This window comes from Triturus cristatus, chromosome 4_1 (assembly GCF_964204655.1).
Source record: "Triturus cristatus chromosome 4_1, aTriCri1.1, whole genome shotgun sequence".
Lineage (NCBI taxonomy): Eukaryota > Metazoa > Chordata > Amphibia > Caudata > Salamandridae > Triturus > Triturus cristatus.
In genome coordinates this window covers 119,565,209-119,579,707 of record NC_140585.1, presented here as the reverse complement: position 1 = coordinate 119,579,707, position 14,499 = coordinate 119,565,209, and the positions used below count along the sequence as shown (strand labels likewise).

The 14,499-nt window shown below is 35.1% G+C and overlaps 16 non-coding genes across 16 annotated transcripts; all 16 read right to left on the bottom strand.

Annotated features, from left to right (window-relative positions):
* Positions 1 to 375: 375 nt before the first annotated feature.
* TRNAD-GUC (transfer RNA aspartic acid (anticodon GUC)) lies at positions 376 to 447 on the bottom strand. The gene has a single exon. It is a non-coding gene; the product is annotated as a tRNA-Asp (tRNA).
* Positions 448 to 1,074: 627 nt separating this feature from the next.
* On the bottom strand, positions 1,075 to 1,146 carry TRNAD-GUC (transfer RNA aspartic acid (anticodon GUC)). Its single transcript has one exon. It is a non-coding gene; the product is annotated as a tRNA-Asp (tRNA).
* A 630-nt stretch (positions 1,147 to 1,776) lies between these two features.
* TRNAD-GUC (transfer RNA aspartic acid (anticodon GUC)) lies at positions 1,777 to 1,848 on the bottom strand. Its single transcript has one exon. It is a non-coding gene; the product is annotated as a tRNA-Asp (tRNA).
* Positions 1,849 to 2,490: 642 nt separating this feature from the next.
* On the bottom strand, positions 2,491 to 2,562 carry TRNAD-GUC (transfer RNA aspartic acid (anticodon GUC)). The gene has a single exon. It is a non-coding gene; the product is annotated as a tRNA-Asp (tRNA).
* A 1,340-nt stretch (positions 2,563 to 3,902) lies between these two features.
* TRNAD-GUC (transfer RNA aspartic acid (anticodon GUC)) lies at positions 3,903 to 3,974 on the bottom strand. Its single transcript has one exon. It is a non-coding gene; the product is annotated as a tRNA-Asp (tRNA).
* Positions 3,975 to 5,324: 1,350 nt separating this feature from the next.
* TRNAD-GUC (transfer RNA aspartic acid (anticodon GUC)) lies at positions 5,325 to 5,396 on the bottom strand. The gene has a single exon. It is a non-coding gene; the product is annotated as a tRNA-Asp (tRNA).
* Positions 5,397 to 6,036: 640 nt separating this feature from the next.
* TRNAD-GUC (transfer RNA aspartic acid (anticodon GUC)) lies at positions 6,037 to 6,108 on the bottom strand. The gene has a single exon. It is a non-coding gene; the product is annotated as a tRNA-Asp (tRNA).
* Positions 6,109 to 7,460: 1,352 nt separating this feature from the next.
* Positions 7,461 to 7,532, bottom strand: TRNAD-GUC (transfer RNA aspartic acid (anticodon GUC)). Its single transcript has one exon. It is a non-coding gene; the product is annotated as a tRNA-Asp (tRNA).
* Positions 7,533 to 8,157: 625 nt separating this feature from the next.
* On the bottom strand, positions 8,158 to 8,229 carry TRNAD-GUC (transfer RNA aspartic acid (anticodon GUC)). The gene has a single exon. It is a non-coding gene; the product is annotated as a tRNA-Asp (tRNA).
* Positions 8,230 to 8,877: 648 nt separating this feature from the next.
* TRNAD-GUC (transfer RNA aspartic acid (anticodon GUC)) lies at positions 8,878 to 8,949 on the bottom strand. The gene has a single exon. It is a non-coding gene; the product is annotated as a tRNA-Asp (tRNA).
* Positions 8,950 to 9,576: 627 nt separating this feature from the next.
* TRNAD-GUC (transfer RNA aspartic acid (anticodon GUC)) lies at positions 9,577 to 9,648 on the bottom strand. The gene has a single exon. It is a non-coding gene; the product is annotated as a tRNA-Asp (tRNA).
* A 627-nt stretch (positions 9,649 to 10,275) lies between these two features.
* Positions 10,276 to 10,347, bottom strand: TRNAD-GUC (transfer RNA aspartic acid (anticodon GUC)). Its single transcript has one exon. It is a non-coding gene; the product is annotated as a tRNA-Asp (tRNA).
* Positions 10,348 to 11,707: 1,360 nt separating this feature from the next.
* Positions 11,708 to 11,779, bottom strand: TRNAD-GUC (transfer RNA aspartic acid (anticodon GUC)). Its single transcript has one exon. It is a non-coding gene; the product is annotated as a tRNA-Asp (tRNA).
* A 625-nt stretch (positions 11,780 to 12,404) lies between these two features.
* Positions 12,405 to 12,476, bottom strand: TRNAD-GUC (transfer RNA aspartic acid (anticodon GUC)). Its single transcript has one exon. It is a non-coding gene; the product is annotated as a tRNA-Asp (tRNA).
* Positions 12,477 to 13,111: 635 nt separating this feature from the next.
* TRNAD-GUC (transfer RNA aspartic acid (anticodon GUC)) lies at positions 13,112 to 13,183 on the bottom strand. The gene has a single exon. It is a non-coding gene; the product is annotated as a tRNA-Asp (tRNA).
* A 646-nt stretch (positions 13,184 to 13,829) lies between these two features.
* On the bottom strand, positions 13,830 to 13,901 carry TRNAD-GUC (transfer RNA aspartic acid (anticodon GUC)). Its single transcript has one exon. It is a non-coding gene; the product is annotated as a tRNA-Asp (tRNA).
* Between the last annotated feature and the right edge of the window lie 598 nt (positions 13,902 to 14,499).

Sequence of the window (14,499 nt, the reverse complement as noted above, 5' to 3'; positions counted from 1 at the left end):
TATATATATATATACAATCAGCTCACTTTACCATTTGCAGCTTATAACCATTTACCACCAGGGGTCACTACTAACAAAAAGCATCCACTCCACTTCTAAATCTAGCCCCTAGAGTTGAGCAGAAGCATAAGATTCCCCACTGCTTCATTCCATTTCCATTAGATTATAGATGTAAATTGTTTTTGATGGTATGGTCTGTGCAGATTGAAATATTCAGAGCATATTCTGACTTTTAGTTAACACATCTGTAAGCAATTTGGCCATCACTTAATTCAACGTTTATCTCAATCGTAATAGACAAGGATAATGACAAATATAGTTTACAATGTTATTAAGTACATCATTTTATTTAATTGTGTGAATAAAAGGAATCGTCTCCCCGTCGGGGAATTGAACCCCGGTCTCCCGCGTGACAGGCGGGGATACTGACCACTATACTAACGAGGACATATTGGCTTCAGTTCAACAGTGCTCACCTCCATGAGGTTAGGGCATGCCCTCAATCAATTCACAGTATTGTAATAGGCAGCTTTGCTTCTTTTGGTTAGGAGAAGCAATCTTTTTTCATAAATGATTACAAATCAGAAATTCCTAGCCAAAAATAATCTGCTTTAATAAGAAATGATTGATTAAAATAAATACCTATTTATCGATCTGTCTATCTATCTTTCTATCTATTTATGTATATGTATATATATATATATATATATATACAATCAGCTCACTTTACCATTTGCAGCTTATAACCATTTACCACCAGGGGTCACTACTAACAAAAAGCATCCACTCCACTTCTAAATCTAGCCCCTAGAGTTGAGCAGAAGCATAAGATTCCCCACTGCTTCATTCCATTTCCATTAGATTATAGATGTAAATTGTTTTTGATGGTATGGTCTGTGCAGATTGAAATATTCAGAGCATATTCTGACTTTTAGTTAACACATCTGTAAGCAATTTGGCCATCACTGAATTCAACGTTTATCTCAATCGTAATAGACAAGGATAATGACAAATATAGTTTACAATGTTATTAAGTACATCATTTTATTTAATTGTGTGAATAAAAGGAATCGTCTCCCCGTCGGGGAATTGAACCCCGGTCTCCCGCGTGACAGGCGGGGATACTGACCACTATACTAACGAGGACATATTGGCTTCAGTTCAACAGTGCCCACCTCCATGAGGTTAGGGCATGCCCTCAATGAATTCACAGTATTGTAATAGGCAGCTTTGCTTCTTTTGGTTAGGAGAAGCAATCTTTTTTCATAAATGATTACAAATCAGAAATTCCTAGCCAAAAATAATCTGCTTCAATAGGAAATGATTGATTAAAATAAATACCTATCTATCGATCTGTCTATCTATCTTTCTATCTATCTATGTATATGTATATATATATATATATATATATATACAATCAGCTCACTTTACCATTTGCAGCTTATAACCATTTACCACCAGGGGTCACTACTAACAAAAAGCATCCACTCCACTTCTAAATCCAGCCCCTAGAGTTGAGCAGAAGCATAAGATTCCCCACTGCTTCATTCCATTTTCCATTAGATTACAGATGTAAATTGTTTTTGATGGTATGGTCTGTGCAGATTGAAATATTCAGAGCATATTCTGACTTTTAGTTAACACATCTGTAAGCAATTTGGCCATCACTGAATTCAACGTTTATCTCAATCGTAATAGACAAGGATAATGACAAATATAGTTTACAATGTTATTAAGTACATCATTTTATTTAATTGTGTGAATAAAAGGAATCGTCTCCCCGTCGGGGAATTGAACCCCGGTCTCCCGCGTGACAGGCGGGGATACTGACCACTATACTAACGAGGACATATTGGCTTCAGTTCAACAGTGCTCACCTCCATGAGGTTAGGGCATGCCCTCAATCAATTCACAGTATTGTAATAGGCAGCTTTGCTTCCTTTGGTTAGGAGAAGCAATCTTTTTTCATAAATGATTACAAATCAGAAATTCCTAGCCAAAAATAATCTGCTTTAATAAGAAATGATTGATTAAAATAAATACCTATCTATCGATCTGTCTATCTATCTTTCTATCTATCTATGTATATGTATATATATATATATATATATATATATATATATATATACAATCAGCTCACTTTACCATTTGCAGCTTATAACCATTTACCACCAGGGGTCACTATTAACAAAAAGCATCCACTCCACTTCTAAATCCAGCCCCTAGAGTTGAGCAGAAGCATAAGATTCCCCACTGCTTCATTCCATTTTCCATTAGATTACAGATGTAAATTGTTTTTGATGGTATGGTCTGTGCAGATTGAAATATTCAGAGCATATTCTGACTTTTAGTTAACACATCTGTAAGCAATTTGGCCATCACTGAATTCAACGTTTATCTCAATCGTAATAGAGAAGGATAATGACAAATATAGTTTACAATGTTATTAAGTACATCATTTTATTTAATTGTATGAATAAAAGGAATCGTCTCCCCGTCGGGGAATTGAACCCCGGTCTCCCGCGTGACAGGCGGGGATACTGACCACTATACTAACGAGGACATATTGGCTTCAGTTCAACAGTGCTCACCTCCATGAGGTTAGGGCATGCCCTCAATCAATTCACAGTATTGTAATAGGCAGCTTTGCTTCCTTTGGTTAGGAGAAGCAATCTTTTTTCATAAATGATTACAAATCAGAAATTCCTAGCCAAAAATAATCTGCTTTAATAAGAAATGATTGATTAAAATAAATACCTATCTATCGATCTGTCTATCTATCTTTCTATCTATCTATGTATATGTATATATATATATATATATATATACAATCAGCTCACTTTACCATTTGCAGCTTATAACCACTTACCACCAGGGGTCACTACTAACAAAAAGCATCCACTCCACTTCTAAATCTAGCCCCTAGAGTTGAGCAGAAGCATAAGATTCCCCACTGCTTCATTCCATTTTCCATTAGATTATAGATGTAAATTGTTTTTGATGGTATGGTCTGTGCAGATTGAAATATTCAGAGCATATTCTGACTTTTAGTTAACACATCTGTAAGCAATTTGGCCATCACTGAATTCAACGTTTATCTCAATCGTAATAGACAAGGATAATGACAAATATAGTTTACAATGTTATTAAGTACATCATTTTATTTAATTGTGCGAATAAAAGGAATCGTCTCCCCGTCGGGGAATTGAACCCCGGTCTCCCGCGTGACAGGCGGGGATTCTGACCACTATACTAACGAGGACATATTGGCTTCAGTTCAACAGTGCTCACCTCCATGAGGTTAGGGCATGCCCTCAATGAATTCACAGTATTGTAATAGGCAGCTTTGCTTCTTTTGGTTAGGAGAAGCAATCTTTTTTCATAAATGATTACAAATCAGAAATTCCTAGCCAAAAATAATCTGCTTTAATAAGAAATGATTGATTAAAATAAATACCTATTTATCGATCTGTCTATCTATCTTTCTATCTATCTATGTATATGTATATATATATATATATATATATATATATAAATATACAATCAGCTCACTTTACCATTTGCAGCTTATAACCATTTACCACCAGGGGTCACTACTAACAAAAAGCATCCACTCCACTTCTAAATCCAGCCCCTAGAGTTGAGCAGAAGCATAAGATTCCCCACTGCTTCATTCCATTTTCCATTAGATTACAGATGTAAATTGTTTTTGATGGTATGGTCTGTGCAGATTGAAATATTCAGAGCATATTCTGACTTTTAGTTAACACATCTGTAAGCAATTTGGCCATCACTGAATTCAACGTTTATCTCAATCGTAATAGACAAGGATAATGACAAATATAGTTTACAATGTTATTAAGTACATCATTTTATTTAATTGTGTGAATAAAAGGAATCGTCTCCCCGTCGGGGAATTGAACCCCGGTCTCCCGCGTGACAGGCGGGGATACTGACCACTATACTAACGAGGACATATTGGCTTCAGTTCAACAGTGCTCACCTCCATGAGGTTAGGGCATGCCCTCAATCAATTCACAGTATTGTAATAGGCAGCTTTGCTTCCTTTGGTTAGGAGAAGCAATCTTTTTTCATAAATGATTACAAATCAGAAATTCCTAGCCAAAAATATTCTGCTTTAATAAGAAATGATTGATTAAAATAAATACCTATCTATCGATCTGTCTATCTATCTTTCTATCTATCTATGTATATGTATATATATATATATATATATATATATATATATACAATCAGCTCACTTTACCATTTGCAGCTTATAACCATTTACCACCAGGGGTCACTATTAACAAAAAGCATCCCCCCCACTTCTAAATCTAGCCCCTAGAGTTGAGCAGAAGCATAAGATTCCCCACTGCTTCATTCCATTTTCCATTAGATTACAGATGTAAATTGTTTTTGATGGTATGGTCTGTGCAGATTGAAATATTCAGAGCATATTCTGACTTTTAGTTAACACATCTGTAAGCAATTTGGCCATCACTGAATTCAACGTTTATCTCAATCGTAATAGAGAAGGATAATGACAAATATAGTTTACAATGTTATTAAGTACATCATTTTATTTAATTGTGTGAATAAAAGGAATTGTCTACCCGTCGGGGAATTGAACCCCGGTCTCCCGCGTGACAGGCGGGGATACTGACCACTATACTAACAAGGACATATTGGCTTCAGTTCAACAGTGCTCACCTCCATGAGGTTAGGGCATGCCCTCAATCAATTCACAGTATTGTAATAGGCAGCTTTGCTTCTTTTGGTTAGGAGAAGCAATCTTTTTTCATAAATGATTACAAATCAGAAATTCCTAGCCAAAAATAATCTGCTTTAATAAGAAATGATTGATTAAAATAAATACCTATTTATCGATCTGTCTATCTATCTTTCTATCTATCTATGTATATGTATATATATATATATATATATATATATATATATATACAATCAGCTCACTTTAACATTTGCAGCTTATAACCATTTACCACCAGGGGTCACTACTAACAAAAAGCATCCACTCCACTTCTAAATCCAGCCCCTAGAGTTGAGCAGAAGCATAAGATTCCCCACTGCTTCATTCCATTTTCCATTAGATTACAGATGTAAATTGTTTTTGATGGTATGGTCTGTGCAGATTGAAATATTCAGAGCATATTCTGACTTTTAGTTAACACATCTGTAAGCAATTTGGCCATCACTGAATTCAACGTTTATCTCAATCGTAATAGAGAAGGATAATGACAAATATAGTTTACAATGTTATTAAGTACATCATTTTATTTAATTGTGTGAATAAAAGGAATCGTCTCCCCGTCGGGGAATTGAACCCCGGTCTCCCGCGTGACAGGCGGGGATACTGACCACTATACTAACGAGGACATATTGGCTTCAGTTCAACAGTGCTCACCTCCATGAGGTTAGGGCATGCCCTCAATCAATTCACAGTATTGTAATAGGCAGCTTTGCTTCCTTTGGTTAGGAGAAGCAATCTTTTTTCATAAATGATTACAAATCAGAAATTCCTAGCCAAAAATAATCTGCTTTAATAAGAAATGATTGATTAAAATAAATACCTATTTATCGATCTGTCTATCTATCTTTCTATCTATCTATGTATATGTATATATATATATATATATATATATATATAAATATACAATCAGCTCACTTTACCATTTGCAGCTTATAACCATTTACCACCAGGGGTCACTACTAACAAAAAGCATTCACTCCACTTCTAAATCCAGCCCCTAGAGTTGAGCAGAAGCATAAGATTCCCCACTGCTTCATTCCATTTTCCATTAGATTACAGATGTAAATTGTTTTTGATGGTATGGTCTGTGCAGATTGAAATATTCAGAGCATATTCTGACTTTTAGTTAACACATCTGTAAGCAATTTGGCCATCACTGAATTCAACGTTTATCTCAATCGTAATAGACAAGGATAATGACAAATATAGTTTACAATGTTATTAAGTACATCATTTTATTTAATTGTGTGAATAAAAGGAATCGTCTCCCCGTCGGGGAATTGAACCCCGGTCTCCCGCGTGACAGGCGGGGATACTGACCACTATACTAACGAGGACATATTGGCTTCAGTTCAACAGTGCTCACCTCCATGAGGTTAGGGCATGCCCTCAATCAATTCACAGTATTGTAATAGGCAGCTTTGCTTCCTTTGGTTAGGAGAAGCAATCTTTTTTCATAAATGATTACAAATCAGAAATTCCTAGCCAAAAATATTCTGCTTTAATAAGAAATGATTGATTAAAATAAATACCTATCTATCGATCTGTCTATCTATCTTTCTATCTATCTATGTATATGTATATATATATATATATATATATATATATATATACAATCAGCTCACTTTACCATTTGCAGCTTATAACCATTTACCACCAGGGGTCACTATTAACAAAAAGCATCCACCCCACTTCTAAATCTAGCCCCTAGAGTTGAGCAGAAGCATAAGATTCCCCACTGCTTCATTCCATTTTCCATTAGATTACAGATGTAAATTGTTTTTGATGGTATGGTCTGTGCAGATTGAAATATTCAGAGCATATTCTGACTTTTAGTTAACACATCTGTAAGCAATTTGGCCATCACTGAATTCAACGTTTATCTCAATCGTAATAGAGAAGGATAATGACAAATATAGTTTACAATGTTATTAAGTACATCATTTTATTTAATTGTGTGAATAAAAGGAATTGTCTACCCGTCGGGGAATTGAACCCCGGTCTCCCGCGTGACAGGCGGGGATACTGACCACTATACTAACAAGGACATATTGGCTTCAGTTCAACAGTGCTCACCTCCATGAGGTTAGGGCATGCCCTCAATCAATTCACAGTATTGTAATAGGCAGCTTTGCTTCTTTTGGTTAGGAGAAGCAATCTTTTTTCATAAATGATTACAAATCAGAAATTCCTAGCCAAAAATAATCTGCTTTAATAAGAAATGATTGATTAAAATAAATACCTATTTATCGATCTGTCTATCTATCTTTCTATCTATCTATGTATATGTATATATATATATATATATATATATATATATATATATACAATCAGCTCACTTTAACATTTGCAGCTTATAACCATTTACCACCAGGGGTCACTACTAACAAAAAGCATCCACTCCACTTCTAAATCCAGCCCCTAGAGTTGAGCAGAAGCATAAGATTCCCCACTGCTTCATTCCATTTTCCATTAGATTACAGATGTAAATTGTTTTTGATGGTATGGTCTGTGCAGATTGAAATATTCAGAGCATATTCTGACTTTTAGTTAACACATCTGTAAGCAATTTGGCCATCACTGAATTCAACGTTTATCTCAATCGTAATAGAGAAGGATAATGACAAATATAGTTTACAATGTTATTAAGTACATCATTTTATTTAATTGTGTGAATAAAAGGAATCGTCTCCCCGTCGGGGAATTGAACCCCGGTCTCCCGCGTGACAGGCGGGGATACTGACCACTATACTAACGAGGACATATTGGCTTCAGTTCAACAGTGCTCACCTCCATGAGGTTAGGGCATGCCCTCAATCAATTCACAGTATTGTAATAGGCAGCTTTGCTTCCTTTGGTTAGGAGAAGCAATCTTTTTTCATAAATGATTACAAATCAGAAATTCCTAGCCAAAAATAATCTGCTTTAATAAGAAATGATTGATTAAAATAAATACCTATCTATCGATCTGTCTATCTATCTTTCTATCTATCTATGTATATATATATATATATATATATATATACAATCAGCTCACTTTACCATTTGCAGCTTATAACCATTTACCACCAGGGGTCACTACTAACAAAAAGCATCCACTCCACTTCTAAATCTAGCCCCTAGAGTTGAGCAGAAGCATAAGATTCCCCACTGCTTCATTCCATTTCCATTAGATTATAGATGTAAATTGTTTTTGATGGTATGGTCTGTGCAGATTGAAATATTCAGAGCATATTCTGACTTTTAGTTAACACATCTGTAAGCAATTTGGCCATCACTGAATTCAACGTTTATCTCAATCGTAATAGACAAGGATAATGACAAATATAGTTTACAATGTTATTAAGTACATCATTTTATTTAATTGTGTGAATAAAAGGAATCGTCTCCCCGTCGGGGAATTGAACCCCGGTCTCCCGCGTGACAGGCGGGGATACTGACCACTATACTAACGAGGACATATTGGCTTCAGTTCAACAGTGCTCACCTCCATGAGGTTAGGGCATGCCCTCAATCAATTCACAGTATTGTAATAGGCAGCTTTGCTTCTTTTGGTTAGGAGAAGCAATCTTTTTTCATAAATGATTACAAATCAGAAATTCCTAGCCAAAAATAATCTGCTTTAATAAGAAATGATTGATTAAAATAAATACCTATTTATCGATCTGTCTATCTATCTTTCTATCTATCTATGTATATGTATATATATATATATATATATATATATATATATATATATATATACAATCAGCTCACTTTAACATTTGCAGCTTATAACCATTTACCACCAGGGGTCACTACTAACAAAAAGCATCCACTCCACTTCTAAATCCAGCCCCTAGAGTTGAGCAGAAGCATAAGATTCCCCACTGCTTCATTCCATTTTCCATTAGATTACAGATGTAAATTGTTTTTGATGGTATGGTCTGTGCAGATTGAAATATTCAGAGCATATTCTGACTTTTAGTTAACACATCTGTAAGCAATTTGGCCATCACTGAATTCAACGTTTATCTCAATCGTAATAGAGAAGGATAATGACAAATATAGTTTACAATGTTATTAAGTACATCATTTTATTTAATTGTGTGAATAAAAGGAATCGTCTCCCCGTCGGGGAATTGAACCCCGGTCTCCCGCGTGACAGGCGGGGATACTGACCACTATACTAACGAGGACATATTGGCTTCAGTTCAACAGTGCTCACCTCCATGAGGTTAGGGCATGCCCTCAATCAATTCACAGTATTGTAATAGGCAGCTTTGCTTCCTTTGGTTAGGAGAAGCAATCTTTTTTCATAAATGATTACAAATCAGAAATTCCTAGCCAAAAATAATCTGCTTTAATAAGAAATGATTGATTAAAATAAATACCTATCTATCGATCTGTCTATCTATCTTTCTATCTATCTATGTATATATATATATATATATATATATATATACAATCAGCTCACTTTACCATTTGCAGCTTATAACCATTTACCACCAGGGGTCACTACTAACAAAAAGCATCCACTCCACTTCTAAATCTAGCCCCTAGAGTTGAGCAGAAGCATAAGATTCCCCACTGCTTCATTCCATTTCCATTAGATTATAGATGTAAATTGTTTTTGATGGTATGGTCTGTGCAGATTGAAATATTCAGAGCATATTCTGACTTTTAGTTAACACATCTGTAAGCAATTTGGCCATCACTGAATTCAACGTTTATCTCAATCGTAATAGACAAGGATAATGACAAATATAGTTTACAATGTTATTAAGTACATCATTTTATTTAATTGTGTGAATAAAAGGAATCGTCTCCCCGTCGGGGAATTGAACCCCGGTCTCCCGCGTGACAGGCGGGGATACTGACCACTATACTAACGAGGACATATTGGCTTCAGTTCAACAGTGCTCACCTCCATGAGGTTAGGGCATGCCCTCAATCAATTCACAGTATTGTAATAGGCAGCTTTGCTTCTTTTGGTTAGGAGAAGCAATCTTTTTTCATAAATGATTACAAATCAGAAATTCCTAGCCAAAAATAATCTGCTTTAATAAGAAATGATTGATTAAAATAAATACCTATTTATCGATCTGTCTATCTATCTTTCTATCTATCTATGTATATGTATATATATATATATATATATATACAATCAGCTCACTTTACCATTTGCAGCTTATAACCATTTACCACCAGGGGTCACTACTAACAAAAAGCATCCACTCCACTTCTAAATCTAGCCCCTAGAGTTGAGCAGAAGCATAAGATTCCCCACTGCTTCATTCCATTTCCATTAGATTATAGATGTAAATTGTTTTTGATGGTATGGTCTGTGCAGATTGAAATATTCAGAGCATATTCTGACTTTTAGTTAACACATCTGTAAGCAATTTGGCCATCACTGAATTCAACGTTTATCTCAATCGTAATAGACAAGGATAATGACAAATATAGTTTACAATGTTATTAAGTACATCATTTTATTTAATTGTGTGAATAAAAGGAATCGTCTCCCCGTCGGGGAATTGAACCCCGGTCTCCCGCGTGACAGGCGGGGATACTGACCACTATACTAACGAGGACATATTGGCTTCAGTTCATCAGTGCCCACCTCCATGAGGTTAGGGCATGCCCTCAATCAATTCACAGTATTGTAATAGGCAGCTTTGCTTCTTTTGGTTAGGAGAAGCAATCTTTTTTCATAAATGATTACAAATCAGAAATTCCTAGCCAAAAATAATCTGCTTTAATAAGAAATGATTGATTAAAATAAATACCTATTTATCGATCTGTCTATCTATCTTTCTATCTATCTATGTATATGTATATATATATATATATATATATATATATATATATATACAATCAGCTCACTTTACCATTTGCAGCTTATAACCATTTACCACCAGGGGTCACTACTAACAAAAAGCATCCACTCCACTTCTAAATCTAGCCCCTAGAGTTGAGCAGAAGCATAAGATTCCCCACTGCTTCATTCCATTTCCATTAGATTATAGATGTAAATTGTTTTTGATGGTATGGTCTGTGCAGATTGAAATATTCAGAGCATATTCTGACTTTTAGTTAACACATCTGTAAGCAATTTGGCCATCACTGAATTCAACGTTTATCTCAATCGTAATAGACAAGGATAATGACAAATATAGTTTACAATGTTATTAAGTACATCTTTTTATTTAATAGTGTGAATAAAAGGAATCGTCTCCCCGTCGGGGAATTGAACCCCGGTCTCCCGCGTGACAGGCGGGATACTGACCACTATACTAACGAGGACATATTGGCTTCAGTTCAACAGTGCTCACCTCCATGAGGTTAGGGCATGCCCTCAATCAATTCACAGTATTGTAATAGGCAGCTTTGCTTCTTTTGGTTAGGCGAAGCAATCTTTTTTCATAAATGATTACAAATCAGAAATTCCTAGCCAAAAATAATCTGCTTTAATAAGAAATGATTGATTAAAATAAATACCTATCTATCGATCTGTCTATCTATCTTTCTATCTATCTATGTATATGTATATATATATATATATATATATATATATATATATATATATATACAATCAGCTCACTTTAACATTTGCAGCTTATAACCATTTACCACCAGGGGTCACTACTAACAAAAAGCATCCACTCCACTTCTAAATCCAGCCCCTAGAGTTGAGCAGAAGCATAAGATTCCCCACTGCTTCATTCCATTTTCCATTAGATTACAGATGTAAATTGTTTTTGATGGTATGGTCTGTGCAGATTGAAATATTCAGAGCATATTCTGACTTTTAGTTAACACATCTGTAAGCAATTTGGCCATCACTGAATTCAACGTTTATCTCAATCGTAATAGAGAAGGATAATGACAAATATAGTTTACAATGTTATTAAGTACATCATTTTATTTAATTGTGTGAATAAAAGGAATCGTCTCCCCGTCGGGGAATTGAACCCCGGTCTCCCGCGTGACAGGCGGGGATACTGACCACTATACTAACGAGGACATATTGGCTTCAGTTCAACAGTGCTCACCTCCATGAGGTTAGGGCATGCCCTCAATCAATTCACAGTATTGTAATAGGCAGCTTTGCTTCCTTTGGTTAGGAGAAGCAATCTTTTTTCATAAATGATTACAAATCAGAAATTCCTAGCCAAAAATAATCTGCTTTAATAAGAAATGATTGATTAAAATAAATACCTATCTATCGATCTGTCTATCTATCTTTCTATCTATCTATGTATATATATATATATATATATATATATACAATCAGCTCACTTTACCATTTGCAGCTTATAACCATTTACCACCAGGGGTCACTACTAACAAAAAGCATCCACTCCACTTCTAAATCTAGCCCCTAGAGTTGAGCAGAAGCATAAGATTCCCCACTGCTTCATTCCATTTCCATTAGATTATAGATGTAAATTGTTTTTGATGGTATGGTCTGTGCAGATTGAAATATTCAGAGCATATTCTGACTTTTAGTTAACACATCTGTAAGCAATTTGGCCATCACTGAATTCAACGTTTATCTCAATCGTAATAGACAAGGATAATGACAAATATAGTTTACAATGTTATTAAGTACATCATTTTATTTAATTGTGTGAATAAAAGGAATCGTCTCCCCGTCGGGGAATTGAACCCCGGTCTCCCGCGTGACAGGCGGGGATACTGACCACTATACTAACGAGGACATATTGGCTTCAGTTCATCAGTGCCCACCTCCATGAGGTTAGGGCATGCCCTCAATCAATTCACAGTATTGTAATAGGCAGCTTTGCTTCTTTTGGTTAGGAGAAGCAATCTTTTTTCATAAATGATTACAAATCAGAAATTCCTAGCCAAAAATAATCTGCTTTAATAAGAAATGATTGATTAAAATAAATACCTATTTATCGATCTGTCTATCTATCTTTCTATCTATCTATGTATATGTATATATATATATATATATATATATATATATACAATCAGCTCACTTTACCATTTGCAGCTTATAACCATTTACCACCAGGGGTCACTACTAACAAAAAGCATCCACTCCACTTCTAAATCTAGCCCCTAGAGTTGAGCAGAAGCATAAGATTCCCCACTGCTTCATTCCATTTCCATTAGATTATAGATGTAAATTGTTTTTGATGGTATGGTCTGTGCAGATTGAAATATTCAGAGCATATTCTGACTTTTAGTTAACACATCTGTAAGCAATTTGGCCATCACTGAATTCAACGTTTATCTCAATCGTAATAGACAAGGATAATGACAAATATAGTTTACAATGTTATTAAGTACATCTTTTTATTTAATAGTGTGAATAAAAGGAATCGTCTCCCCGTCGGGGAATTGAACCCCGGTCTCCCGCGTGACAGGCGGGGATACTGACCACTATACTAACGAGGACATATTGGCTTCAGTTCAACAGTGCTCACCTCCATGAGGTTAGGGCATGCCCTCAATCAATTCACAGTATTGTAATAGGCAGCTTTGCTTCTTTTGGTTAGGCGAAGCAATCTTTTTTCATAAATGATTACAAATCAGAAATTCCTAGCCAAAAATAATCTGCTTTAATAAGAAATGATTGATTAAAATAAATACCTATCTATCGATCTGTCTATCTATCTTTCTATCTATCTATGTATATGTATATATATATATATATATATATATATATATATATATATATACAATCAGCTCACTTTAACATTTGCAGCTTATAACCATTTACCACCAGGGGTCACTACTAACAAAAAGCATCCACTCCACTTCTAAATCCAGCCCCTAGAGTTGAGCAGAAGCATAAGATTCCCCACTGCTTCATTCCATTTTCCATTAGATTACAGATGTAAATTGTTTTTGATGGTATGGTCTGTGCAGATTGAAATATTCAGAGCATATTCTGACTTTTAGTTAACACATCTGTAAGCAATTTGGCCATCACTGAATTCAACGTTTATCTCAATCGTAATAGAGAAGGATAATGACAAATATAGTTTACAATGTTATTAAGTACATCATTTTATTTAATTGTGTGAATAAAAGGAATCGTCTCCCCGTCGGGGAATTGAACCCCGGTCTCCCGCGTGACAGGCGGGGATACTGACCACTATACTAACGAGGACATATTGGCTTCAGTTCAACAGTGCTAACCTCCATGAGGTTAGGGCATGCCCTCAATCAATTCACAGTATTGTAATAGGCAGCTTTGCTTCCTTTGGTTAGGAGAAGCAATCTTTTTTCATAAATGATTACAAATCAGAAATTCCTAGCCAAAAATAATCTGCTTTAATAAGAAATGATTGATTAAAATAAATACCTATCTATCGATCTGTCTATCTATCTTTCTATCTATCTATGTATATATATATATATATATATATATATACAATCAGCTCACTTTACCATTTGCAGCTTATAACCATTTACCACCAGGGGTCACTACTAACAAAAAGCATCCACTCCACTTCTAAATCTAGCCCCTAGAGTTGAGCAGAAGCATAAGATTCCCCACTGCTTCATTCCATTTCCATTAGATTATAGATGTAAATTGTTTTTGATGGTATGGTCTGTGCAGATTGAAATATTCAGAGCATATTCTGACTTTTAGTTAACACATCTGTAAGCAATTTGGCCATCACTGAATTCAACGTTTATCTCAATCGTAATAGACAAGGATAATGACAAATATAGTTTACAATGTTATTAAGTACATCATTTTA